Source organism: Equus caballus, chromosome 14 (genome assembly GCF_041296265.1).
Source record: "Equus caballus isolate H_3958 breed thoroughbred chromosome 14, TB-T2T, whole genome shotgun sequence".
In the NCBI taxonomy this organism is placed as follows: Eukaryota; Metazoa; Chordata; class Mammalia; order Perissodactyla; family Equidae; genus Equus; species Equus caballus.
In genome coordinates, this window is record NC_091697.1 from 68,393,349 (window position 1) to 68,420,512 (window position 27,164).

General features: G+C 37.8%; 1 protein-coding gene across 2 annotated transcripts in view; it reads right to left on the bottom strand.

Moving 5' to 3' along the window:
* Positions 1-16,448: 16,448 nt before the first annotated feature.
* The window catches only part of PRR16 (proline rich 16), a 280,900-nt gene continuing 270,184 nt past the window's right edge, over positions 16,449-27,164 (bottom strand). For both annotated transcript variants that reach the window (XR_002799704.2, XM_070233198.1), the window contains exon 3: positions 16,449-17,699. The gene's annotated coding sequence lies outside the window, so the exon portion shown is untranslated. The remainder of the gene's footprint in view (positions 17,700-27,164) is intronic.

Here is a 27,164-nt window from a genome sequence, read left to right on the forward strand (position 1 = left end):
TGAAATGGTCTGCAAACAATCATGAAGAGTTTCCATGACACCAACCACACCTTAAAGCCCAGTGATAAGATGATTAGGGATAAAAAAGTAGCCATTGATTGAAAGCTGCAGGGAAGGACAATCTTTGAGGAGGAACCTAGATTTTTTAAGAGCTAGAAAGTGAAAGCATGTTCAGATAAGAGTTTGAGGATGCATTGTATCGTTCTGATAATGGACTGTGAGTTTCAGAGAACACAGCAGAAGAATCTTTGAAGTTAAGAAGAAGTCTGGGAAAGTGCTAGAACAGTGGGTAGAAAGGATAATTAGAGCAAGTGAGATGACCGTGACTGGGAAGCCTGAGGTTCCTGGTGGTAATTATATAGATGGGACTAGAGGGTTTAATGAAATTATCTCTGCTGGATTTAAGCCAAATACGGACTGCAAGACTGTGGGCATACGGGGATAAGGAGATGCGTGTCTGGTTCACTGTCTTGACCTCTGTTGACTGAGGGAAGGCGCTCTAGAAACTCAGGATTTATTCACTATGTGAAGACTTCTTTTTGGCTGGAGTGATAGGCATAGGAGGCCTGGCAAGGTGTGGTCTTAGACCAGCGTGTGGGTTTACCCTCGACTTCTATTAGCAAACGGCTATTTTATACCGAGTTTAGTCTACCTTAAATTTTTCTATACTTTGTAAAGAATATTTACACATTTTTAGCTAATATGTATCCATCCAGCTCTTAGAACATGCCAGACAATGTAGTATAGTTCTAAGTGGGTACACTTTTTAACTCAATTAATTCAAACAACCTTATGAAGTACGTGTAATTATCATCCCTATATTACAGATGATACAACTGAAGCAGAGAAGATTAAATATCTTGCCCAAGATCACAAAACTAGTAAGTGTTTAAAGCCAGGATCTCATCTGAGGGAATCTAGCTCTATAAACCAAGAATACAGTAGCTTTTTTGTGGTCTGTCTTAATAGAGCTTCATTTTCATATGTTAAAAGCTCACCTAGAGAACCTCCAAAATGAGAAAATTACATTGTTCTGTTTTCATTCTTAGCCTTTAACAGGCTGCCTGGATTTATCACCTTTTATATTTGACAGTAAAAATGATGTGTTTAATGGATTCAATTATTTCCTCTTTGCAGATTTTAACTATTGAACTATTAAAAACATTCATTTTTACCTGTTAATTACAGCTATTAAGCAAAATAGAAACACTTCCCACCTCAGGAACAGAAATTTAAGAAGTATATTTGACAACAATAATGTTCCCAAGACCATTCCTTGTATTTGGTTAATGCATAGTCATCAAAGGTACATACGTGGTCTATGAAAGCAGCACAGAAGTGGCAGCATCACTAGAAAAAACTGAGACTAGCTCCTCAAGGAACAAGGTGATAGAAAGGCCAATTATTTGGAAAGCCAATGGACAAGAGCCTGTTCTTATTTTCAGGCCCAAAACTCTGCATGGGATTCCCAGGGTGGTGAGTTTCGTCAAACACTATTTTAAGAGGCAGCCAGATGGATGCTCCTATTGTCTGCTGCTTTGGCTCCAATTAGTTTTCCTGATAGGTGGATTTTGTAGTACTTTCTACACTTAGCAGGTACCTTAATAAATTCACTCTGTAAAACTCAAATTGATGACTAACCAGTGGCCATGAAACCAGCCATTACATTGTCTCAGATTAATTTTTCTATAAATTGAATATTATTTTGAAAATTTATGTAATTATAAAATAAATCCCCAATTTTGAAAACTTAAAATTTATGTCATTTTTTTGGGGGGCACACACATGAACACTGCTTCTATTTTATAAGAGTTTATTTTTCCTTGCTATGCTTATTAAACATCATCACTCTGAACAGGAACAGGACATAAATATCCAGAACTGAGCCTCCTGTTTCTGGATAGAAGAAACCACACTGAAAAAGAATCAATGCAAGACTGAAGAAAAATCAGTAAACCAATGCTTAGTATGGTACATACCATTGGGAAGATTTTCCTTTTCTCAAGAATCTATTTAATAAAGCTTAATTATGCCAATTTCTTTTTACTTTGTCCCTCATGGAAACTAACTCCTCAATAGTCTTTTTTTTGTAAAGATTATTCACACATTTGAAAATTATTTGGCACTTTGTTCCTAACCTGTTCCTTCTCCTGTTCCTTCTCCAAATTAAATCATGTTCAATTCTTTTTGTATTGATCTTATTATCTAATCTTTTAATCATCTCCATATGTCTTTGCTATATAGTTAATAAGATCTGTAATGTTCTTCAGAGTGAGATTTTAATGTATGAATAACCTGAGAGTTCAAAAAACTAAATACAAGGTGGGAAATACATTACCCTCTTCCATTATCTATCATCCTACTGGTGGTCTCACCCTTATCTCCCAAGTCTTAAAATATAATTAACACCAGATGCACTTCCCATATGAACATAGTGTTCTTGGTACTCGAGACTCAGAACGTTTCCTTGCTGCCTACCAGGAGTGATGGTAAAGTTAAACCAAACAAACTTCTTTCCTTTCAGTCTCCCTTGAGATCAGTAATAAGCATTGCTGAGAGAGTTGTAGGGAATCCTGGAACCACGGACACTTGCATTTTGAATTGTCTTCTTTCACAGTCACTTCATGGCTTTCTGCTGTTCATATTGTGGGAGAATGGAATTGGCCATCCCAAGATATGTCTCATTGGCATGAGGAATATTTTGGGCTGGTTACTTTTTAAGAAAACTGCAGACAGGAAAGAAACTTTGAAAAGTAGAATTTACTGACCTTTTCTTAAGAGACGTTTACATTTGTAAAGGAAATCTCCATCTGTAAAGGTGTCTCCCTCTCTGTACCAGAAAGAAGGGGGAATGATTTTATCTCTAGAAACTCTCATCAGTGTGGAAGGCAAGGACTTAAATCTGCATAATAACCTTACTCTTGTTTACTGTACTTGTATGGTAACCTCCCCCAACATCCTTCTTTGTCTTTAGCTGAAGATAATGTTTAAGGTGGTGGCCTCAGCCATTTTGGCAAGTTGCTCAGTTTGCCTGAGCCTCTCCCGTGTATACATGTTATGAAGTTTTGTTTAATTGTCTCCTGTTATTCTGTCTCATGGGAATTTAATTTGTTGTCTGGCCAGAAGAACCCAGAGCAGGTAGAGGAAGTGTCTTCCTCCCCTACAGTATCCTAGATACTGTCCAATGCAGTAGCCAGAACAGCAGTCTTACTCAATACCTCCAAGCTCACCACTTGCAGGGAAGCTGGAGGAAGATCTGACCATTCCTAAGCCAGCAGAGCCCTAATGAGCCTGGCACTTAGAAGTTTTGTATAGAAAAAAAGGGGACTAACCAGGCTAGAAAGACGGGCTCAGGAAAGGCAGCACCATATACAAGGCCTGGAGGGAGAATGAGCACCAAAGCAACACAGTTGAGTTCTTCAAGTTGTTCCAACAAAAAAGCTTGATGGATCATTATCAATCCCAGCCTGGTAAAGGATCTGTACAACCCACTCCATTCACATATTGACTGCAAGTTTTTACCCAAATCAATCAGACAACCCTTCATTTGGGATCCTAAGCTCTGAGCCTGACACTCCACTTTTACTACTTTTATCAATTGCCCTTAGGCTTTCCCACTGTGCAGATGAGTACAACAAACGTCAGCCCAGCAAAGAGGACTCAGTCTGGGTAACATAACTCCCAATCGTCAAATACTGGGTGCTTCTTTTTGTTCCATCCTACTTTGCCTTTTATAATAAGTCATGTTTGGTTCCTTCTTTTAAGTTGAATGATAGAGTCTCTGTTTCAGCTTTAACAGCAATATGGGCCACCTGTATGTCTGCCTTTTACCCTTCCAATGTGAGTATAATATGACTCAGAATAGAGTATCTCATAAATATCACTTGAATTTAATTGACTGGGGTTTGGAGAGGCTGAGGAATTTGAAAGTGATTATTTACTAGATCGTAGTCCTAGGCCAGCTTCACTATTCCACAGCCAGATGGAATATGGGCCACGATGATTACTACATGTAGTCTATTCTTACTGTCTTTACTGTGAGAAGCTAACTTCCTCCTAACACATAAGGGAGCATAAAGGATAAAAGTAGATAGCCTTTTTCTCTTTTTTTTTGGTCAGGAAGATTGTCCCTGAGCTAACATCTGTGCCAATCTTCCTCTATTTTATATGTGGGTTGCCTCCACAGCACGGCTTGACAAGCAGTATGTAGGTCCACACCTGGGATCCAAACCTGTGAACCCCAGACCGCTGAAGCAGAACACACGAACTTACCCACTACACCACCAGGCTGGCCCCAGTAGATATGCTTTTGATTGGCCACTATGCTTTTTTCTAAAATGAGTTCAGTCATTTTCATGTCTTGTGGGATTTGACCTCTTAAAATATATTTCTTTGTCCTTTTTATTTCTCTAAGTTTTCTTCTATTTTACTAGCCCAAACTTCACATATTTCTTTATTGTCTCCTCCTCATTTTCTCGACTTCCAAATGCTGGTGTGCCCAGTGCTCCATCTTTGAACTTCTCTATTTATACTCCCTCCCTAGATGATCTCATCTAGTCCCATGGGTTTACTCATCTTCTACATTACATGACTCACAAATGTATATGCCCATCCTAGATCTTAGTTGGAACTCTAGCTGGCTCTCTTGACATACCCACTTGGATATCTATTATGCATCTCAGCCTTAACATATCCTAAACCAAATTCTGATTCCCCCTCTCAAACCTGCTGTTCCTTCTACTTCAGTCTTACCCATCTGAATAAATAGCAATTTCATTGTTCTATTTGCTCAGAAACCAAAAAAACAAATACTTGGAGTTAATCTTGACACCTCTATTTTTCTCTCATAACCCATATCTATCAAACTATAAGCAAATGCTATTGGCTAAATTTTCAAAATATATCCCAACACTGAATGCTTCTCACCACCTCTGCTGTGATCAACCTTGGTACAAGACAGTATCCTCTCTCTTCAGGATTATTCCAGTAGTCTACTACACTGCCTCTTGGCTTCAAACTCTGTCCCAAGTTTCATCTACATATCCACATATCAGAGTGATCTTTTTAAAAGATAAATCATCTTGCTCCTTAGACTTTGCCACTTCTCAGATATAATCCCTATAATAACTTCTCATTTTATTCAGAGTAAAATCCAAAGTCCTAAGTCACTATAACACTCTACAAAATCTGACAAACCCCTACTACTTCTCTACTTCATCCCTCATTACTCTTCCCTCACTCACTCCCTAAGCTAAAAGACTTTTCCTCAGACACTCTAAGCACGTTCCTGACCCAGGGTCTTAATTTTTTTTTTTTTTTGGAGGAAGACTAGCCCTGAGCTAACATCTGCTACCAATCCTCCTCTTTCTGCTGAGTAAGACTGGCTCTAAGTTAACATCCATGCCCGTCTTCCTCTACTTTATACCTGGGACGCCTGCCACATCATGGTTTGACAAGCAGAGCATAGGCCCACACCTGGGATCTGAACCAGGGAACCCTGGGCCATGAAGCAGAGCATGTAAATTAACCACTGAGCCATCAGGCCGGCCCCCTGACTCAAGGCCTTTATTCATGCTCTTTCCGTTCCTAAAATGCTCTTCTCACCACTTACACAATTGTGGCTCCCAAAGGCCCTTTGAGTCTCTGTTCAAATGTCACCCTATCAAAGAAGCCTTGCCTAACTGCTGTATAGAAAATAGCATTTTTACACCCTTGACTTTCTGAGCCTCCATCATTTCCTATTCCCCTAACATCCTTAAATTTTTCTCTCAAGTTCTTATTAACATCAGACATATTCTATATTTGTTGTGAAATTTGTATGTACTTCTCTTCTGCCTGCTCGCATTAGAATGCAAGCACCGTTGCACTGTTTTTTCTATGCATTACCATATCCCAGTTCTTAGAATGGTGCCTTGGCCTAGCAGACACTGATTAAATATTTGTTGAATCCATTAATTAATTTTATAGGAATCGTGGCATAGATTCCTAGAATTCTAACAGATTTGTTTCCTGTATAATTAACACACTTCTAATGCAATTGAACATACTGCATTCTTTCAAATGATTTCTGTCCCATCTTATTAGAATTATATAAACATCTGGTTATTGTGTCTTTGTCACTCTCAGTAAACATCATAACATAAGCCATTAATATGAACAGAATAGAATACACATCTTCAATACATTAAGTTTTTCCTCAAATAAAACACAGGAATAAAAAGCAAAAAAGCAAAAACAAGTTAATGGTCAGGTTAATCATCTTACCACAAGAGGGCATAAATTCATTCATAAAAATCTATTTAGAAGCGTGCTGATGTAGTTGGAGGAAAACAGAACACACAAACAAAACATCAACACCGAAATCATCACTTCTAGTCCCACAACTTCGGGGGAGTTTTTTTGAACAAATGGAAATAAATATTTCTACTGCCAACCTACCAGGTGCCTAAGAATTTCATTGGGTTACTAAGCACTCTCTTAATTTCTAACTTTTAGTGGGAAGCTTAGTATAGATGGTCTTTATTGAAGAAAATATCTCAGTTTTTCTGGCTTTGCAAAAGGAGCTCTTGATGGTAAACTGCTCTATGTAAGAAAATAACAGTAATTGTGAGTTGAAGGCAGCTAGAAAAGGACAATAATGGCCCCGAAGTGGGATCTGCTGAGGAGATGGATGTAATTTGAATAAGGAGAGGAGAAGAAGCGGACAGGGATGTAACCAAAGAAAATCTCCCATTGTACAACACAAAATGTGAAATTTTAGGTTAATATTATCTAAAAATACATTAAAATGAGTGCTGGCACTTGAGCTAGACTATTACTCAATCCACTAATCCACTATTGCTCTTTAGTTTCAGTAAAATATGCTAGACTCGGAAAAGCCTTAAGTTGTTTGTGCTTTGGGAAGAAGAAAATGGGGGTGGTGTTTGATGCAGGGTCGATGAGCCAAGGAGTCAAAAGAAAGATTTCTTAGACTCTCAAGATCTGGCAGTAGTGCTCTTTTATTTACAGAATAGTATAGAATAGCATGGGGACAGGACCCATGGGCAGTCAGAGCTTCTGCCGCCACCGCTTCTGCTGCCCCCACTGGCATGGGGACAGGACCCATGGGCAGGCAGAGCTGGTGTGTGGGGACAGGACCCACGGGCAGTCAGAGCTTCTGCGGCTGCCCCGAGTTGAGGGTTAGGGCTAAATTTAAGGCATGGGTATGTGAGTCATCTCTTTACAAGACAAAGGAATAAAAGTTAAAATGGTACCAGTGCTGGTAGGGTCCGGCCATTGAGTGGTCCCACAACTTTTAGATAAGAATCAAACCGGATTGAGTAAATGGCAGAAGTCACCACTCAAATATTATCTTCAACTAAAGACAAAGGAGGATTTTGGGGTGGGGGGTCAGTTACATGAGGTTGCCAGACAGTAAACAACTTAAGTTCTTGCCTTCCCCATTAAGAGTTTCCAGAGATAAGGCCATCCCCCCTTCCTCCTGGCACAGAGAGGGAGGCATGGAGATTTCCTTCGCAAATGCAACTGTCTCTGATCAAAGGGCAAGCAAATTCCACTCCTCGGAGCCTGCTTCTTATCTGTAGTTTTAAAAGTAACCAGCCTAAAAATCCTCATCAGTGTTCATTCCAAGGAGAAATGGCACAGGGGAGGATGTCAGGTTCGGTAGGCAAGATGCAGAACCCAGAGCTCAGGGGAAGCAGGCAAGTGGGGCAGCCGGGAGCCCAGAGAGAGACTCTCCGCAGAGACTCTGGGAAGAAGCTGATTCATCCCACAATGCGTAGGTGGCAAGAGTGAGGTTATTTAGGCTGGGAAAAAAAATCTAGAAATCTAGAGGATTTGGGAACTCCCAAACACCACGAATTTGGCTTATGCAGATGATGGCTTTCACAACCAGTCTTCTGGTTATTCCAAATTTTGGTCTTGGAAAAATAAGAAACAAACAGACTGCATTAGCTTACTAACTCACAAAACTTCTTTCACTGAACTGCACAGTACTTCACTGTTAAGCTCCTGGCTTTTATTTAATTTCTCAATGCTTTTCCTCTTTCTAACGAGTTATGCACTCCGTATTTTTCAGTTTTGCCCTGACTTCCAGGAAGCTCCATGTTAAGTTTTATGCTTAAACTATGCAAATTTGGAGTACAATATCCACTTAATATTTGTTGGATGAGTAATGAAGAATAGTCAACAGCAAGACATTAAACTGGATCTGTCCTAAATTCAAGGATTATGGGTTTGCAGGGAAAAGTACTGCCAGCCTGTAAGTTTTGGATCATATGGACACTCTTAGGGAAGTTGAAGTTTCCATCAGTGTGGGATAATTTGTCTCCAGAAAAGACTGGAAGGGAATACTTTAGGGGATCCTTCGGTAATTTAATACGATATCTAGGTAATCTCAGCCAGGGTTCCCAGCAGGTAATGTTGATCTTTTCTGCTCTGAAAGACTTAAATCTCAAAGAACTTCCTCACTAAAAGGGAGGCTCCTCTTAAATCTTGAGCGAAAGCAAACTTTTTTCTCCTTCTTTCTTTTGCTTTTTGCTCTGCTAATTTTCTCAGTAAAATGGCATTATTTTACTTAGGAAAGCATTTGAGTGTCCGGTTTATATCACACATGCTAGAGAAATTACATATGCAAAGGAAAATCTATTGGCAGAAGCCATTTCTGCTTCAGCACGCTTCTTAGTCTCCCCTCAAATGGCCTTCTGCTTTGAAGGAGCAGTTTTCTTTTTCCTTTTCTTTTGCGGGGGGAGCTATTAGGGTGAATTTTTGTCTGAGAAAATTAGATGGTTTTAATTTCTCAACCATCTGTTATTGTTCATGATAGTATAATTTTAATACTAAGTATTTAGTCATTATTTGGGAGAACATTAATATTTTAAATGTATGAATAGAATCTTCTGGCATTTGAAATTCAAATAGATACATATTTTTGTTTAAAAGAAGTTTTACCCTACCTAAGTGGATATGTTTGTTTGCTCTTCTTTAATTAAAATGTACATTCTCCTGCTGAAAATGATGATTTCTAAGGAGGCAATTTTGTGACTAAAATAGAGTAATCATAAATTGTCACACAGAAGAACACATCTCACATTTTATGGTATAAAGCATTCAGTTTTGCCCTGACTTCCAGGGCAATGTTTTATCTCAAAAGCATGATTTCATTCCTGAAAAGAGAATCTTGGTGGCATCTTTACAAGGATGCCCCAACATTAACTGCCACCACACATTAAGTACCACATATTCAACAAACATAGTAGTTTCCAACGTTTTGTAAGCATAATTAAGAAGCATGTTTTGCTTTTTGAAATATATTTTTCTTCTATCCTCGTGTTTCATAGAGTAATGCCCACATCCGTACTTTTGGAAAATAATAATTATCCTACCAAATGGTACTTCTCCAGTGAAATCTCCCATTACCTCCTGCATCTAGGTTTTACTTTCTTCTTAGTTTCAGTTCCTGTTAATTGAGTAGAACTTCTGGATATGAAAAAGAGACTGTTCACACACCACTACTACTAATACCAAATAATAATATTAAAATTTAAAACTCTGTAGCAATTCTAAATACTATACCGTTGGCCCTGTGTATTCATAAAGAAAAAATTGATTTCAATTCCCACCTTAGAGGGTACACAAGTACACAGGAAACCACCTATACTTGTGTTTGGACACAGTATTGACTGTATGAGCAAAAATTAAATAAGCTAAACATCCAATAACTAAGAAATGAGTAATTAAATTCTATAGAGAATTACCATGAGATACAAGAACAATATGGAAAGATCTCCAAGATTTATTCTGGAGTAGAACAAATTCAGGGGGTTGAACACTATATAAATTATGATGCCACTAAATATACAGTACATACATACTCATATTCATATACACACCAATACTATATTTTTCTATTGGTATTATTTTCCTATTGGTATTTATATCTATATCAAAGATTATGGTGGGTCTCTTTGGAGAAGGGTTGGGGTGACAAATGTTGGTAAATGAGGACTTTGTCTTATATGTATAATTTTTATTTTTATAATAATAATGAATTAAACATGTATTTTTAAATAAAGTGAAAATTTGAATTTAAAGTAATATAATATGCTGTATACTTTCCTCATTGCACACCCCAACTCCTTTCCCTCAATTTCTAAGTATTCTAAGTCAAAATAATAAGATAATTTCTTTGGATTATGGTGAAATATTGCATATTTCCTTCTTGCCAATCTTCCAAAGGAATTATTAATGCACTAAATGTTATTCACCTATACAGTCTCATTTTCATGTTTCATAAAAAAAATTAACTGCATATTTTATTTGCATGCATTGTAGAACCATAGAAATTTTTCAGAAAAATATATCTGGTTAGCAAATTGCAGATTCAACCTGCACATTGGATAATAAGAATGAACACTTTTGACATATTTAGATACTTCCCCAGAGAAACTGAAAGGGAGCTTACAAAGCATATGTCCCAATGCTATAGGAAGCTCATCTGGTTAAATTAGTCTTTCATGGATTAGCTTTATTTTATGATTAAAAAGACTGAAATGTCTTGAAAAGTGTGGACTACCCTCTCCCTGATGGATCATGCTGCATGCCATAATGTGTGCTATTGTTCACCTCTAAGTCTCAAATACGTTTAGCTCTTATTGGCACAGGACCAAAGACAGCCATGAGTGTGTCTGAGTGTGGTTAGGCAAGTGCACGTAATTGTAGGGAATGACTTTTTCTATGGGAAGCCCTATATCTACTTGGTTACGTATTTATTTTTTTGATTTGATGTATTTTGTGTATGGTTTCCTCTATCAAAGCCTCTGGAATACCTAGATCCTGTCACCGCACCCAGTGAACGATCTTCTCTTTAGCTATGCCCAAACCAAAAAAGTGTAAGGGATGCTTTCATAGAATCAGCATAAGATGTGCCCCCAAGCTTGGGTTGAATAAAAAGATGTCAGACAATTCCAATATTCATTTTTTTCCCAAAAACAATTGATAAAACACCCTACTAAAGTGTGCACAAGTGAGTTATTGATACTTTTTTTTACCAATACATTAGAATATCATAATGATGAGGTATGAAAGCCCACAGAGTCGAAAAGTCCTGTGAAAATTCTTTATATCATCTGTAAAAGGCACAGTGCCTTCTGGACCAGAATCACAGTCACTGTGATCAGATATTCACAATAGGAGAGATACAGAGGTTCTCCATATCATTACCAATCTTGGGTATGCATTTATGGAAAGGGAGAGACATGAGTGGAGTACAATCCATAAACATTAAATGTTCACATGATGTGGCTTCACTGTATTATTTTGCTCTTGAAATTATGAGTTGAAAATTTTATTCCCTCAGGTTTGCAAATAATTTAGTGTCTAGAGTCCCCAATAATCAACCAAGGCGTGATGAATTGGCACTACATTTTTAAAGTCTTGTGGCAGAATTACATAGTTGTATACATCATTGTTCATTCTCCCCAGCCTCTTTAGCATCAGAATACTAAATTTATTCAATGCAGCAGTGTGCCTGGGCAAAGGACTACATTCCTTAGTCCTCCTTATGCTGATATGATCAGTTTGAACAACGACAAATATACCAAAATATTGTGTGATCATTTTTCAGTATTTCCTTCAAAAGGAGGAGGTGAGCTCTCTCCTCATCATGCTGCCTGGAACATGCATGTGATGTCTGGAGTTCTGTTTGCATCATTCTAAGGATGTCAGAGCAGATCCCCTATGATTTTAGGGAGTTGCCATACCAGATTTAAATAGCTTCTTATTTGTTACTTTAGTTTTCTGAAACATATAGGAAATCTTAGTTTTGCAGAGATTGGTTTCAACACATTTCTTTTTTTTTTTTTGAAGATTGGCACCTGAGCTAACAACTATAGCCAATCTTCTTTTTCTTCTTCTTCTTTTTTTTCTTCTTCTTCTTTTCCCCAAAGCCCCCCAGTGTATAGTTGTATATTCTAGTTGTGAGTACCTCTGGTTGCACCATGTGGGATGCAACCTCAGCATGGCCTGATGAGCGGAGCCATGGCCGCACCCAGGATCCGAACCAGCAAAACCTTGGACTGCCGAAGCAGAGTGGGTGAACTTAACCACTTGGCCAAGGTGCCAGCCCTCAAGATATTTCTAAATGTTTGCTCTTAGTCTACTTGTATTGCTCAAGTCCTTATGAATTCACAGATGCCTACTGAATGCGTTTTTTATATCTTCGTTGAGAAGTATAACTTACATCCATAAAAAAAATGCTCCCATTGCCATTCTTAATTTTTTATTTGTAATTCTGCTCCCCTTGGTATTCACTTTGACCCCCTTTCCTTATGGCTTGAATTCAATCAGACGTGCTTTAACCCACTGTCTTATTGTATAACTATCTGCATTACTTTGGGTGTAGGAGTAAATCCTTTGTGGGCTGGGGGAAGAGTTGGGGGAGCCTGATCGTAGTCTTTTCAGGAATTAAGTCCACCTACATTTGTTAGACCAGATAGACTTGCTATTACTTCTGTTATTTCTGTATACTTACTGTTTTTACTCCTCATAGCTGTTTGAGTTTTTTTTCTGTTTTACCCAAGATATAGATTAGGTAAGGTTGGCTCCTATCTCGCCAGTTTTCTCCGTGCTACCCTCTTTACTCTGCTCCAATCTAATTAGCCCTGTTTTCAGATCTTCTGACCTCCTATCCTCTTTCCCCTTTGCACTGCTTTGCACACGATTTTGCCCCATTTAGTCACCCTTCAGATCTCAGCTCAAAGTTCACTTCCTCCACTGAATTAGATCCACTGGATATATGGTCTCAGCTCACCATATACCTTTCTTCATAGAACTTAGCACAGTTGTAATTTTTTGTAAACTAGTGAAATTACACGTTTAATGTATTTCTCTCCAACTAGATTTTAAATTCCATCAAAATAGAATGTGTGTCTTTTTTTCTCACCCGTTTCTCCCTAGTGGCCAGCACAGTTCATGTTCCAGAGTGGGCACTCAGTAAATAAAGAGAATCATCTTACTCATGTAAATAAACCTGATAATTATGCGAATTGGGACCAGCAAGGAGAGAGCTGGAGTTGCATGTAAATGTAACATACCAGCACTCTAAAAGCAGGTGTCAGCAAGTGAAGATTATCTACACTGGCATTCTCAATCCCAAAACGCTGTAAATAGTACTTCTCAGTGGGAACGGAAAATTGTTTAATAGATTTTGTAAAAGTAATATTGAATTGTGAAGATAGCAAAGGGTGAGTTTAAAATTTGAAGAGGGCAAAAGAAGATAAAGTGATGGACAAATGAAATAACTTAGAAAGTAAATGTAATTAAAGGTGAAGAGAATAAATAAACTAAGTTGAAGGGAAATTTTATGCATTTTTGTCTGGTTTGCACCCCCCCTCCTCCAGCCTCATTCTAATTCACTTTACAAACTACTACCAGAGTTATCCTGCTTAAGAGCAGGCCTCATAATGTCACATCTTTGCAAAGTCTTTTCAGGGCTCTTCACAGACAACAGCAGAAACAGCACTGCTTACTGATGAGTACGTGCATAAAATGAAAAACTGTGATTTTTTATCATTTATTCTGGATGGATTTTATTGTCAGATGTTTGGGAAAAAGTTGACTTTCCTATTTATGATTTCAAATAATTCACAGCATGAGGCAACCAGCAAGGATTTTAGAAGAATTTGAATAATTCCAGGCAAGCACACTTCAATGCTTAACATCTCACAGGAACTGGCAATTTGATTCCTAGCTGGATTATTTTCATGTACAGTGTCTCAATTTTCAGGTGTTCAAATCATGCATGACAAACTAATTTTCTACATTATGTTACAGGATACTCTAAGTACTACCAAGAGAAATTGCAGAAAGTAAATCAATTTAAGTGTGCAGAACAATGTAATGGGAATTGGGTTTCAAATTATAGTCTGGGAATAAACCTAATGACCTATTCTTTTAATTGTTAAAAATAATTTGTTTGAGCTTGTTGGGGGTTTCAGTTCAAGACAGGGCTGTGGGAGGACCCTGGGCTCACCTCCTCCTACGGACACACTGAATCTGCAGCTACGTACAGAACAACGTTCTCTGAAAAAAAACAAAAACTGAGCAAGTCCTAGGCAGCAGGCTAACAAGAGAAGGCCTACAACCAGTGGGTAGGAGAGGCTGGGACACAATCTCCACAAACCCCACTCCCTGCGTGGTGAACAACAATGGGGAGGGAACTCAACGCTGAGCTTCTCCTTGAGGAGTGACGGGCTTGAATCCCACATTGGGCACCCCAACTTTTAAGACCTATACCTGAGAAACGAACCTTCCAAACTTGTAGCCTTGAAAATCAATGTCCACAAGACCCATAAGACTATAATGAACTGAGGAACAGTTCTCAAAGAGCTTGGGCACAGACTCACCTGGTTCAGGGCTCAGTGCAGAGGCAGCCAATCCAGCAATGTCCAGACTTTATGTGAATGAAGCTCTTGCTAATCTTAAAGCATCAGCCTGGAGGCAGGCATCTAATTTGAATATATCTAGAGGCCTGCTGGCTGGCGGGTACCATCTTCAGCCCTCCCTCTGCCTCCTGCTAGCCAGCAGGCATCATCTCTTTTCTTTCTTTTAAACATTATGCTTTCTTTTTCTCTTTCTTCTCAGTGGGTGCCAGCTATATACTCTCCCTCTTCCACGCTCCAGAGCAGGAGTATCTCCCCGAGGGGAGGTTTTACACATGGCTGGTACCCTGAGTTTTGCAGCTGCCACCTGGGGAATGCCCCTTGATCACCTGGCTCTGGAGGTCAGGGGAGCTTGCGATCCTGGGTCCCAGGGGACTGTAACAATCTGAGACAGTTCATGGCAGGCTACCACCCCCAGGACGGTGCTGAGACAATAGACTGAAAAACACCTCTTGCCTTTCTGAGAAAGAGGCCTATTTGCTTGTCCTGGGGCTTCAGCCTGAAGGGTGGGCTTCTGGTCTGGCACCCAACTAGGGGCTATGGAGGGGAATGGAGGCCAGTGGTGGCAATCTTTGTACTGGCCTGCTGCTTTGCTCCAGCTTGCCAGTGCATCCCAGAAAAGAGCATATCCCCTTGTCTGGCACCCCAATTTTTGCAGCTGCCACCAAGGGATGCCTCTACATCTCCTGGCTCTGGTGGCCAGTGGGGCTTACACTCGTGGTCCCGCAGAACAGTAAGCAAGGGAGAAACAGTTCTTTCTTTCTGGTTTTTGGTGAAGGAGATTGTCCCTGAGCTAACATCTGTGCCAATCTTCCTCTATTTTTATATGTGGGACGTCACCACAGCATGGCTTGATGAGCAGTGTGTAGGTCCACACCCAGGATTTGAACCCACGAACCCTGGGCCCCCAAAGTGGAGCATGCAAACTTAACTACTATGCTACCTGGCCAGCCCTGAGAAAGATGTCTTATACACCTACCACCCCGAAGGCAGCAAGAGGACACAGACCCAGAGCTCAGGCTTTCTGCAAAAGTGGACTATTAGCCTCTCATCATAGCTGCACCTGATGGACAGGCTTCTAATTAAACACACATCTAAGGGCCAACTAAAATCCTTTCCAGAGACCTCGGAGAGCTGGCACTAACTTTGTGCTCTCCCCAGCCACACTCCACAGCACCACAGATGTGACTATAACAGAGTTAATAATACTGTATTACATATTTGAAAGTAGCTAGGAGAGGGGATCTTGAAAGTTCTCATCACAAGAAAAATAAAATTTGTTGCTATGTATAGTGACAAAGGTTATTGTTGTGATCATTTTGCAAAAATACAAATATCAAATCATTACATTGTATACCTGAAACTAATAGAATGTTATGTCAATTGTACCTCAATAAAAAAAAGAAAACGATAAAAATAGCTTTTTAAGCTGAAAACTATTTATTGGTGATAGCAACGATCATAAATACTGACTCCAGCTGACGAACCTCAGGTAAGGGTAAATTTTGTAGGCACTCAATAAGGCCTTGTTGATCGAGAGTTCTGTTTTTTGCTCCAGTGTGATTGCCTAGTCATTTTTGTATACACCGATGGAAATTCTCAACAGACCTCTGGGTAGGAGAAATAAGGACACATCAGGTATGATTAATGGCCTAAAACTATCTATCTAATTTTCATCTTCTTTTAGAGCAGAATTCCAGAAAGAGAACTTAGGGAAAATGCTTACTGATACAAATCCAAACTTTCTGTTTTCCAGCAATGTCCCCAAATATCAAAACTAACTTCATATAGTTAGTATACCTAGAATATTTAAATAACCCTTGACAAGAAAGTCACAGTGAAAAATATATCACTTCTTCTCCAGAGTTTAGAAAATAGCACAATTTTATACCACAAAAATATTTGAAATTTCAGTCTTCTATTAGTTCTGAATTAATATGACAAAAGATTGTCAACAAACCATAAGAAACTTATCTTTTAGGTAATAAAAACCAAATAAGCAACTACAAATAATACAAACAACACATTTATTTAGAAAAATAAACTGAAAATGCTGTTTGTTTGGTACATTTTCCCATGAAGCATAGATAAATGGCTATAAAAACGGTTATATGTCAAATACAAATTACAAATGATTTTTTTTAATTAAGAGAACAAATAGACGTTCAACACAAATGTTTAGTGTACAGCTCACTATATTTGACTTCTTGGCTGTTAATGATATAAAATGATCTTCAATAAAAAACTGTTGATCCCTTTTTGATTCATTTGACCACACTGATGCTTTTCCATTATTATTCTGTAGTTGTTTTTCCATCTGAGACAAGTCCACTTTTTATAAGATAACTGACTTTTATAGAAGAAAGAGAAATCAATGTCTGGAGAATTCTTCAATGTTTCCTTTTTGGACTTCTGCAAGAAACCGCTTATGGTGGTCTCAAAACTCATGGGACCATCTGTGCAAATAATAGCACACATTATTACCCTGAATGGAAGTGACAGTGCAAATATCAGAAGTGCATTGAGAAGCAATCAGTGAGAACTGACCTCCCCCTTGCTCAACTAATATGGGGTGAAGGAGTGAATGCAGAAACTTTTCAAGCAAATTGACGACAATGCTGTTACTCCATTATGGCTTTGAGGGTGTACACAAGATGGCAAACGTCCTCTCTCTCTGCGAACAGCAACATTCTGTCCTAATACTGTTCATTGCTGCAATGTTCCTCTTTGTTCAGTTTTCTTTTCATCTACGTATTTTGAAATGCTGAGAAATTCTGGCTGGAGATACCTCCTATCTCTATACTTTCACTTTCCCAAACGATAAATCAATGTGTGATTTACTAGTTTAATTGGTGAATATAAATTTTCTTGGGCTCACATCTGGAAATATTTATTTCAATGATGAAATAAGATGGGTTTGGTTTGGTCTTTGTTTTTTTGTTGGCTTGCTTGTTTAGTCCTTTTCAGCTTTTTTTTTTTTAATCTTCTCGGTAATTTCTGAGTGAAGAGATTTAAGGCTGTGGCTTTTTTCGTTCCCAGGGCACTGCTCATGGCTGTTAGACTAGAGGCAGATGACTTTCTGCAGACCATACCAGTGATCATTTGTGCTCCAAAGTTGAGGGATTTGCTGCTTTGAGATGGGAAGGTTCTGGGTTACTTCAAAATTAGATCTGGCCTCAAGAAGTCATAATGATGAAGCTGAAGTGAGAAAAATGAGCTGACATGCCTCCAAATAAAGATACTCCTTCCAACCTGAAAGAGCTGTCGGAAAAAGGAAAACAAAAGACAAAAGTCAGTTTAAGTGGTCAGTATAGTTTAACAAAAATACAAAAATTATTAGGAATGAGGAAATTATTTGTTAATAGTATGCAGAATTCAAAATTCTTTGAACTATCAAGGATTTAAGTTTAAATGTCTAAACATATTTTAAACACATTCCATTTAAATTTCATATAAAAAGCAATATTTGATAATTTAATTATAAATTTAGTAGTAGCATGCTTATATTTCAATTAAAAGATCTTCTCTTATCTCTAACAGTTTTTAAAACGTTAGATAAATTTGTCCACTTGTAAACATACCAAGTTCTCAAGATATAAGGTTTCAGACTATAAACTTTTATGTATATATCACCCTCAAATAATAGTTAATCAAGAAATCATTTTTATGAGAGCCTTCATTTAAAACAACAAAAAAGTATTTTCAACACACTTTGCAAAATGTAATCTTGCATTGCAATCCATAGTCTAAATGTATTATCAACTTGCCAAAAGGATATCCTTTTTTCTTTTCTTTTTTCAGGAAGATTAGCCCTGATCTAACATCTGCCACCAAACCTCCTCTTTTTTTGCTGAGGAAGATTGGCCCTGAGCAAACATCCATGCCCATCTTCCTCTACTTTATATGTGGGGCACCTGCCACAGCAAGGCTTGATAAGTGGTGCACATGTCCACACCTGGGATCTGAACCGGGAACCCCAGGCCACTGAAGCAGAGTGTGCAAACTTAACCACTGCCGCACTAGGCTGGCCCCAGGATATCCTTTTTCTTGATTCAGCAGAGTTGCCAAAGAACTAGTCTTCCTTTACTTCATGAATATCTGCAATAGTTTTAAATTAGCACCTTAAAATAATTTATATCCATATTTATAATTAATGAATACATTTTTTGGAAAACAAAAAAAAATGAAACCTAGGCATAATTCTTAACCCTGCCCACCCAACATCAAACATGCTGGGCAGCAGTTATCAATATGGAGTGTGTACATGGTCTTCTCTTTAAGTTATGCTGTGATAGAGAATATTTACACAATGATTTACTATAATAGGTTCAGAAAGTTATTAAAATAAATCTAATACCATAAGTAATTGATTAGTAAATTATTAGAAAAGTCAGAGACAGAGAGTAATGCCTTTAAGTTTATTTTTAATCCCTTAAAGTCCACCTGAGACCCCCTGTCTTAACCTTTTCATTTGGGGGTAGGTGAACCCCACATGCATGGTGCTTTCTCTAATGCAGACACACAGACATACACACAGACAACAGAGTAAATCATTTAGTCCTCTGTGACAAACCCAGTCATTACTGTTCTATTCGTTAGAATTATTAATTATAATTATTTTTCATTATATTACTCTCAACTATCAAGACAAAGCTCTAGCACTAAGTAATTAAACTATCAAGACAAAGCTCTAGCACTAAATCAAAACCAAAACATAATCCTCTCTCTCAACTCCAAGATTAAAACTAGGAAAATCAACAAACACAATTAGTCAATGTGTGTCCAGGGCTTACTGTAGCTCATTATTAGAGATGTTCTATGAAAGATACAAAAGAAATAAAAGACAGTCTTTCATCATGGAGTTGCTTAAGGAGATGCAAGAGCATATCAGTATACAGGAGTGGAGAAGGCTGGACTGAACCGGTCGAAGATGCACTTACTTCTGACAGCATTACCTGCATCTGCCTATCTGTGCCATTTTTGTATCATCTAGAAATATAAGCCTTCACGTATGCAAAGGAAATCACCACTGAAGCTGTCACTAATGTATCAGCAGCAGTCCTACAATAACTAATATTTTGGCTTTACTATTAAATTTAGAAAGTGTGAAAAACCATAAAAAAGGAACTTTCCATAAATATATGGGAACATAATTCATGTGCTTGGGGCAAAGATAATTAAATGTGTCAAATATAGTTTCATACATATGCATTATCACTCTGTGATATATGACTCTTTAGCAATCTACATCATTATTTATTAAACTTTCTTAAAATGGTAAAACAATCTATCATTCATTCAAAAAATATGTATTCGCTACCTACTGTATACCAGATACTATGAACTATGGTTATAAAAATATAGTCTCCTGCCCTCCAAGGAGATTAGTACCAAGAAGGCAAGGAGACACACAAATATTCATGGTAAAAGAAGATTGGGGCCATAATATATGTAAGTATGACATAAAGAATGAGCATAGAAGTAGAAGCCTGCAGAAGATGGCATTTGAATTGAGACTTGATGGGTGGGTTGGAGTTTGCAAAATTGATGCACTATTAGTTACGAAATAAGAGTATTTCAAAAAGAGGGAAATGCACGGGCAAAGGCACAAAAGCAGGGGAAAGCATGGTACCTTCAATGTTGCTTAACACAAAATTAAAGGGAGAAAATATAATTGTGTCTGGAGAGGCTGGTAGGGGCCAAGGTGTCCTTTTATACTGTGCAAAGAAATTTAGATTTTTATCCTAAGGGTAACAGGAATTGTTGAAGAATTCTGAGGAGGATAGTGGCTGGAGGAAGCATAGAAAGTATGATAGAGAGGAAGAGGGAATACATGTGGCAGACATTTACAGCAAAGGAATGGCAAAGCCATCAGCTGAAAGCAATAACTAACTCCAGTCTGCAGATGCTTTCATAACTCCAGTTGCAGATGCTTTCTTAGTGGCAAATTGAAGAGAGCAAAATACGCCATTCTTTCCTACATTAAGAGAGTTTCATTCAATTGCCATCCACTCAAGATAAGAGTAAACACTATTTCAAAGCTTTTCCTGTTCCACCAATTTGTTTAGATATCTCATGGAAGCAGAAACTCACCTCTCAGCCCTCAGGGACCACACATTACAAGCAGAGAATAAAATCTTCTAACCAGAAGACGTTTATATTCACTGATTGGATTCTAAGATTGGGTATTAAAGGAAAGCATTTAAGTCTTACTGACTTTTGAAGATTTGTTACAGATATTCAGGCCTCTCCCTGTCTGTTATCAGATATCATGTTCAATCCATTAGCCTCAGGCTCCAATATTTTTTCCCACTAAAGAAAGGCTCCAAATAACTTTTCATGTATAATTTGCCAATTTAAAAATTTTTATGAACTTCCATTATTATAGGTTCTAAAATACATTTTTAAACCTCTACATTCTCTTTTTTTGTATATTTGCTTCAAATATGAAGACATGTTATACCCCATCACAGTTATACAAGTTAAATAAATTTACTTAGCATTGAAATAATGAAACATAAATCTCATATACCAAGATCTTGCATAACCAGTAATGAGTTGAAATGCTCATAGAAATGCCTTCTGACCCATTCTTCAGATCAATGGGTTAATTGCTACATTCTGTTTAAAAAGGCTTTGCTTAAAACTAATTAAGATTTCCTTCACTTTTGGATGGAATAGGTCAACGTTTTCATCACTTCAAGGGTAATTTTTTCATTTTTATAAATCTTTTCAGACCCAACTGTGATATGCAAACTATTAGTGATACTAGATAATTTTTAGACTTTGAGTCATTAAACGTCAAGTTAATTATTTTATATAAGTAGTAACTTTGAGAGCATTTGAAAGCACAATAAGGGCAGCATGATTTAAAAAGGTCAAAGACAGCAAGCAAAGTTAAAGAAAAGCTTAAAATATTACAAAAAGTTTGTCCAAGCAGAAGTGTCTCATAATTCTAGATCTGTTTGGACTCTAGTATAATTTTTATAATTCTTTTCTTTATAATCTATATTTATATATTTTTAAAGTATAAATACATAAATTTGTATATATGTTATATGCTGTTATAAAATATATATTTTATAAAACAAATAGATACATATAAATATATATTATATATCAGTATATATAATTTTAAATATTTAATAAAAATCTATCTTATTTCCCCTAAATGTTAAACTAACAGCAGCAAGTTTCTTACTTCAGTTAAATGAAAACGTTTGAAATACCTACTATAAGCCAGGCATAATGTCCAGTATCGAAAATGTAAGGACAGAAAGTTAAATTTCTGCTACATCTAAACATGGAGCTAAATATTTCCCATTTTAATTCATTGTTATGTCAAGCTGCGAAGTAGTTATTCTTACTATTTTCCAGTTAAGGAAATTCTGGCTCAGTGAGATGAAATCAAAGTCAGCACTACCACCTGCAAGCCAAAGTTGCTGCCCACACCATTCATTTGGCCCTATAACTGCAGAGATGAATATTTGTGGCAGAGATAGTATGGCCTACACTAGACTGAAATATTTATTATCTGGCCCTTTATGGAAGAAGTTTGCCAATCTATCTATGTAACTTGTTTGTTACAATATTACTTGTAAATCTAACTTAATTTTTTTCCAAATGGATTGCCAATCATTTTAACAGGACTTAATGAATTTTCTTTATTTTGGTATATTTTGATGTGCTATTCTTTTTTTTTTTTCTTTTTTTTGAGGAAGATCAGCCCTGAGCTAACTACTGCCAATCCTCCTCTTTTTGCTGAGGAAGACTGGCCCTGAGCTAACATCCGTGCCCATCTTCCTCTGCTTTATATGTGGGACGCCTACCACAGCATGGCTTGCCAAGCGGTGCCATGTCCACACCCGGGATCCAAACCTGCGAACCCCCAACCCAGGCCACTGAAGAGGAACGTGCGAACTTAACTGCTGCAGCACCGGGCCAGCCCCTATGATATGCTATTCTTATCATGTAACAATTCACTTACATATGTGCTTGTATTTCTGGACTCCAGTCATTCATTTCATCTCTAGTGTACATTTCAGAGTCAGGTTTGTTTTGGAAAAATTTTAAAATTATATGGGATATCATTGAATTTATAGAATAATTGGGGTAGAATTGGCATCCGTAAAATGTTAAGTAGTCCCATCAGAAACGTGGTGAATATCACATTTATTTAGACCTTCCTTTTAGGGACTCTCAGTAGTTCTATCACTTTCTTCATGGACATCTTTCACATTTTTTGTTCAGTTTATTTCTAGATAATTTATAGCTTTCATTGCTATTTGGATGAAATATTTTTTAAATTACATTTTTTAAGTTTTTACTGCTGATACAAAGGAATATACTGAATTTTAAAATATTCTTATATCTAGCTAATTTACTTCTTTTTCTTGCTGGTTTTAATAGGTTTTTGTCAGTTCTATTGGGTGACCTAGATCAGTAATCATATTGTCTATAAATATTGATCATTTCATCCTTCTTTTTCAAAATTTAGACATTATGTGGTTTTTACTTTTGTCCTATCTCATTGTTTAGTGTCTCTACTTCAATGCTGAACAGTGCCAGTGATAAGAGATAGCCCGTACAATCACTTCACCATGATGCCTCATCGTACAGGGAAAGTTTGACTGCTTCATTTTCATCTTTTGGTATTGGTTGGTTAAATGTTTCTTGAAGGACATTTGATCATTTATGTTTTTGTATAAACTAATATAATACAGTTTATATTTTTGTATAAATGAATAAAAATTAACTATTTTCTCCACACAAGCATAAAAGTCTCTTAAATGCTCTCCTTTTCGGTGCCTAAAGTTAATCATTTGCTTCTTCTCTTTTATCTTCTTAATCTATTTTTTTTTGAGGAAGATTAGCCCTGAGCTAACTACTGCCAATCCTCCTCTGTTTGCTGAGGAAGACTGGCCCTGAGCTAACATCCATGCCCATCTTCCTCTACTTTATATGTGGGACACCTACCACAGCATGGCTTTTAACAAGCAGTGCCATGTCCCCACCTGGCATCCGAACCAGCAAACCCTGGGTGGCCGAGAAGCAGACTGTGTGCACTTTGCCACTGCGCCACTGGGCCGGGCCCTCTTCTTACTCTGTGATGGTGCTGTAAATTGAATGTTTGTGTCCCTCCAAAATTCATATGTGGAAACCTAATCTCCAAGTGATGGTGTTTGGAGGGGGGCCTTTTGGAGGTGAATAGGTTATGAGGGTGGGGCCTTCATAACTGGGATTAGTGCCCTTATAAAAAAAGAAGCCAGAGCTCTCTCTTGTGCTTCCTGCCATTTTAGAACACAAGAAGAAGGCTGTCAGGAACCAGAAAGTGTGCTTTCACCAGACACCAAATCTGCCAGTGCCTAGATCTTGGACTTCCCAGCCTCCAGAACTGTAAGATATAAATGTTGGTTGTTTAAGCCCCCGAGTCCATGGTGTTTTTGTTATAGCAGTCCCAATGGACTTAGACATATGGCCAAAAAAAAAAAATCTATTTTGACATTCTTTTCAAAATAAAAGATAATTTTTAAAATCAAATTTTCCTTCTTTTATAGGTTTGATAGGTTTTATTTTGTTAATTTGTTTTTTATCTTTTTTAGTTTTTCTATACACTTTCTTTGGGAACATTTGGGGTTTTATTTTTTCCTTCAGTTTTTTGAGTTGAATGTATAGCTGTCATTTTGAATTTTATTGTGTTATAAGTCAGAGAATAAGGCCTGTTTGGTAATCCAAATTCCCAAATATTTGTTTCCTAGTGTGAATAAAAGGATAGCAAAACATTTTCTCCTACTCTCTGAAAAGAAAAATGACCTTGAGTTAACTTTCCAGCTCTGTTTCCATGGAGACCTGATACTGGTAGAATGTCAGCTGTATTACTAGGCAACATTACTTACGATAAAAATAAATTCTCATTTGTAAACTGCGTCTGGTCTGGGAGGACTGTGAATGACTAGAAATACCTTGTGGGATTTCTTGAATGCAGTGCATTCTTGTAACTGGTGATGTTCTTTGCTTATGGGCTGTTGTAAGGATACTGATTCCCACTTAGGACATGAGACGTGTTAACCAGGGTGGGTCTCATACCTACCCACGATCTCAAACTCTCACACCTGAGCTGTCACTTCGAGGGGTTGGAGAAAGACTTTAGCCCTAGATGCTTGTGGAAACTCTCATGATAGAGAATCACCTGATACTGCCCTACTGGCAGGTTTTGTTTATTGCGTTGTATCCTTCTGATGAAGCCATTGTCAAGTATGGCCTAGTAGAATCATGTGAGGTTGATTGTCCAGTTGAACCTAAAACCACTAAGAGTGGGTCTTACGCATATTGAAATTCTTTCTTATTTGTGCATTTCTCAAAATGTTATTGGCGCCATATCCTGTGATGTGCAGAGGACTAAGCATGGTCAGGGGCAGGTACAGAGGAAGACTGTGCAGTGCCTGCTATTTGTTACAGCTTGAAGATGTAACTAACACCTGAGTCCCCTCTGAACGGTGCCACTGATAGTCCCATCTTGGTTGTGGTATGCCTGGGACAAGGAAGTATGATGAAAGAGGATTTTGAATAAGAGACTTAATACCATTTCTTTAGAAAAAACTAACTAAATGCTGTAGTGAAAGAATTTGGGAAGAGTTTTCTTGAGATGTGCAAAAAAAGCTTCAAAAAGCTTTCAGTCATAAAAATTGCACTTAATCTGGTTCTTAAAAGCTAGACAGGCAATGTGTCATCAGTTTGCAAAAGAATGTAGGTGAAGCATTCTAGGTAGACAGATAAAAAGACCTAGTGCATTTTTTAAAAACATCACGTACGATTTCTTTTCACCCATTTAGCATGTTTTATATTCTGCCCATATATCAGTTCCAAGTTATAGGATGTTTGTTTTAGTCATTATACGAATATGGATATATAGGATTCAATACATATGATTACATTAGAAAAAAGCCAGCATGCACTTCGTTGTAATCTTTAAGTTCTATAAACATCTAGCTACGCTGGAAAAACATTTCATTTCATGCTTCACAAACTATGAATATTGATAAAATACCTTGAAACTGATTATTTTAACTTGAGGAAAATGACATTGCTAATTCTAGCGTTGTGTTCTGAATTGACACAACTAATTTCTTCTCTTGAATTACCTATGACATTTCCTAAAATATTTAAGTGTGATTCTCTGCTAGCTGCCTGCTTTCCTGAGCCCTGCGGCAGTGCAGGTCCAGCCTAAGGAATCTGCTCATGCACCAGCAAGATGCACTGAGCAAACCTGTAGGTAGCGCTTGACGTATTGAGGATGGTTAGTAAGTGTGCATGTACCTGACAAAGCAATAGTCTAGAGAAATGACATTTCAGTCTGTAAGGCCAGATGGCCACTTTCTAAAATAAGTACCTGGTACCCTGAAATATCACACACCTCAGAATTGCCCTTCTCATCTGAGCTAGTCCATCAGACAATGACATTCAAAATCATTAGTTCTAAATTACCAAGGCCAGCTACAAAATTTACAGGGGCCAGTGAAAAGTGAACTTCAAGGCCCTTGTTCAAAAAGCAGGAAGAAAGCTTTGTCCTTTCCTACCCAGTCTCTCTGGTTTTTTATTTGCTTTTTTTTTTTTTTGGCAAGGAAGATTGGTCCTGAGCTAACATCTGTGCCAATCTTCTTTTTTATGTGGGACACTGCCACAGTGTGGCTTGACTGAGTGGTGCTAGGTCTGTGCCTGAGATCCAGGCCTGGACCCTGGGTTGCCAAAGTGGAGCTTGAACTTAACCACTACACCACTGGGCCTTCCCCTTATTTGGTATTTAATGTCATGCTCCTTCTGGCACAGGTTGAGCGCAGACCCCCCACAACCGGTGGGGCTCTGCACTGCAGCTCAGAGCACATCACAGGGCTACCAGTGCCTTGGTCCCCACTGAGACAGAGGGGGGCAGTGATCTCTGGATGTGGGAGGGAAAGTGGGCTGGAATGTGGAACCATGCCTGAGGGGAAGCTTCAAGCCCCCAGTGCATTCTCCATTATCCCATTGAACTTCACCTATAAAACTCAAACTCAAAGACAAAAATATCAAGTCAGCGACTGCAGAGCATTAAACCCCCAGTGTAGGCGAGTGCAGGTACGGTGGGGGGGGTGCTTCTGAAGACAGGGTCCTGTGCAACCACAATGGTCACAAGCTTATGAAGCTGACCCTGCAAGTCTGTCCCAAAATGACTCTTTCATCTGTCCAGCTCCACGCCTTTACATTGAAATTCAAAATAACGCCAACCACATGCCCAGCCTTGCCTAACACTACGCTCTATTGTGTTTGGCTTTTCATTCAAAGGGAGCTACAGAAGAACAACGCACATGAAATATAAGGAATAATATGAAAATCCATTTAAGGAATGCCTTAAAATATTTATATACCAAATCAACACTTTTCTTCATTTTTATAAGTAAAGCTTGTGTCCATTTGTTTCTATTTTGAGACTTCTACATAGAAAAATCGAATATTTGGTGTGTAAACTGACCCTACAAACTTTACCCTCTAAAATAAGAAGATAGTTTGTAAACTCCGTCTATGATATATAAATACTTGACAAATGAATTTGGTGAAATTCTCTAAAAAAATCAGCTATAGATATAACCAAAAATATAGTTCTGTTGTCCATAGAAATCTGCATTCACAAAGCACAAACTACTCATTATTATCTTAAACTATATCTTTCTTTATTACATATTTATGTGCCCA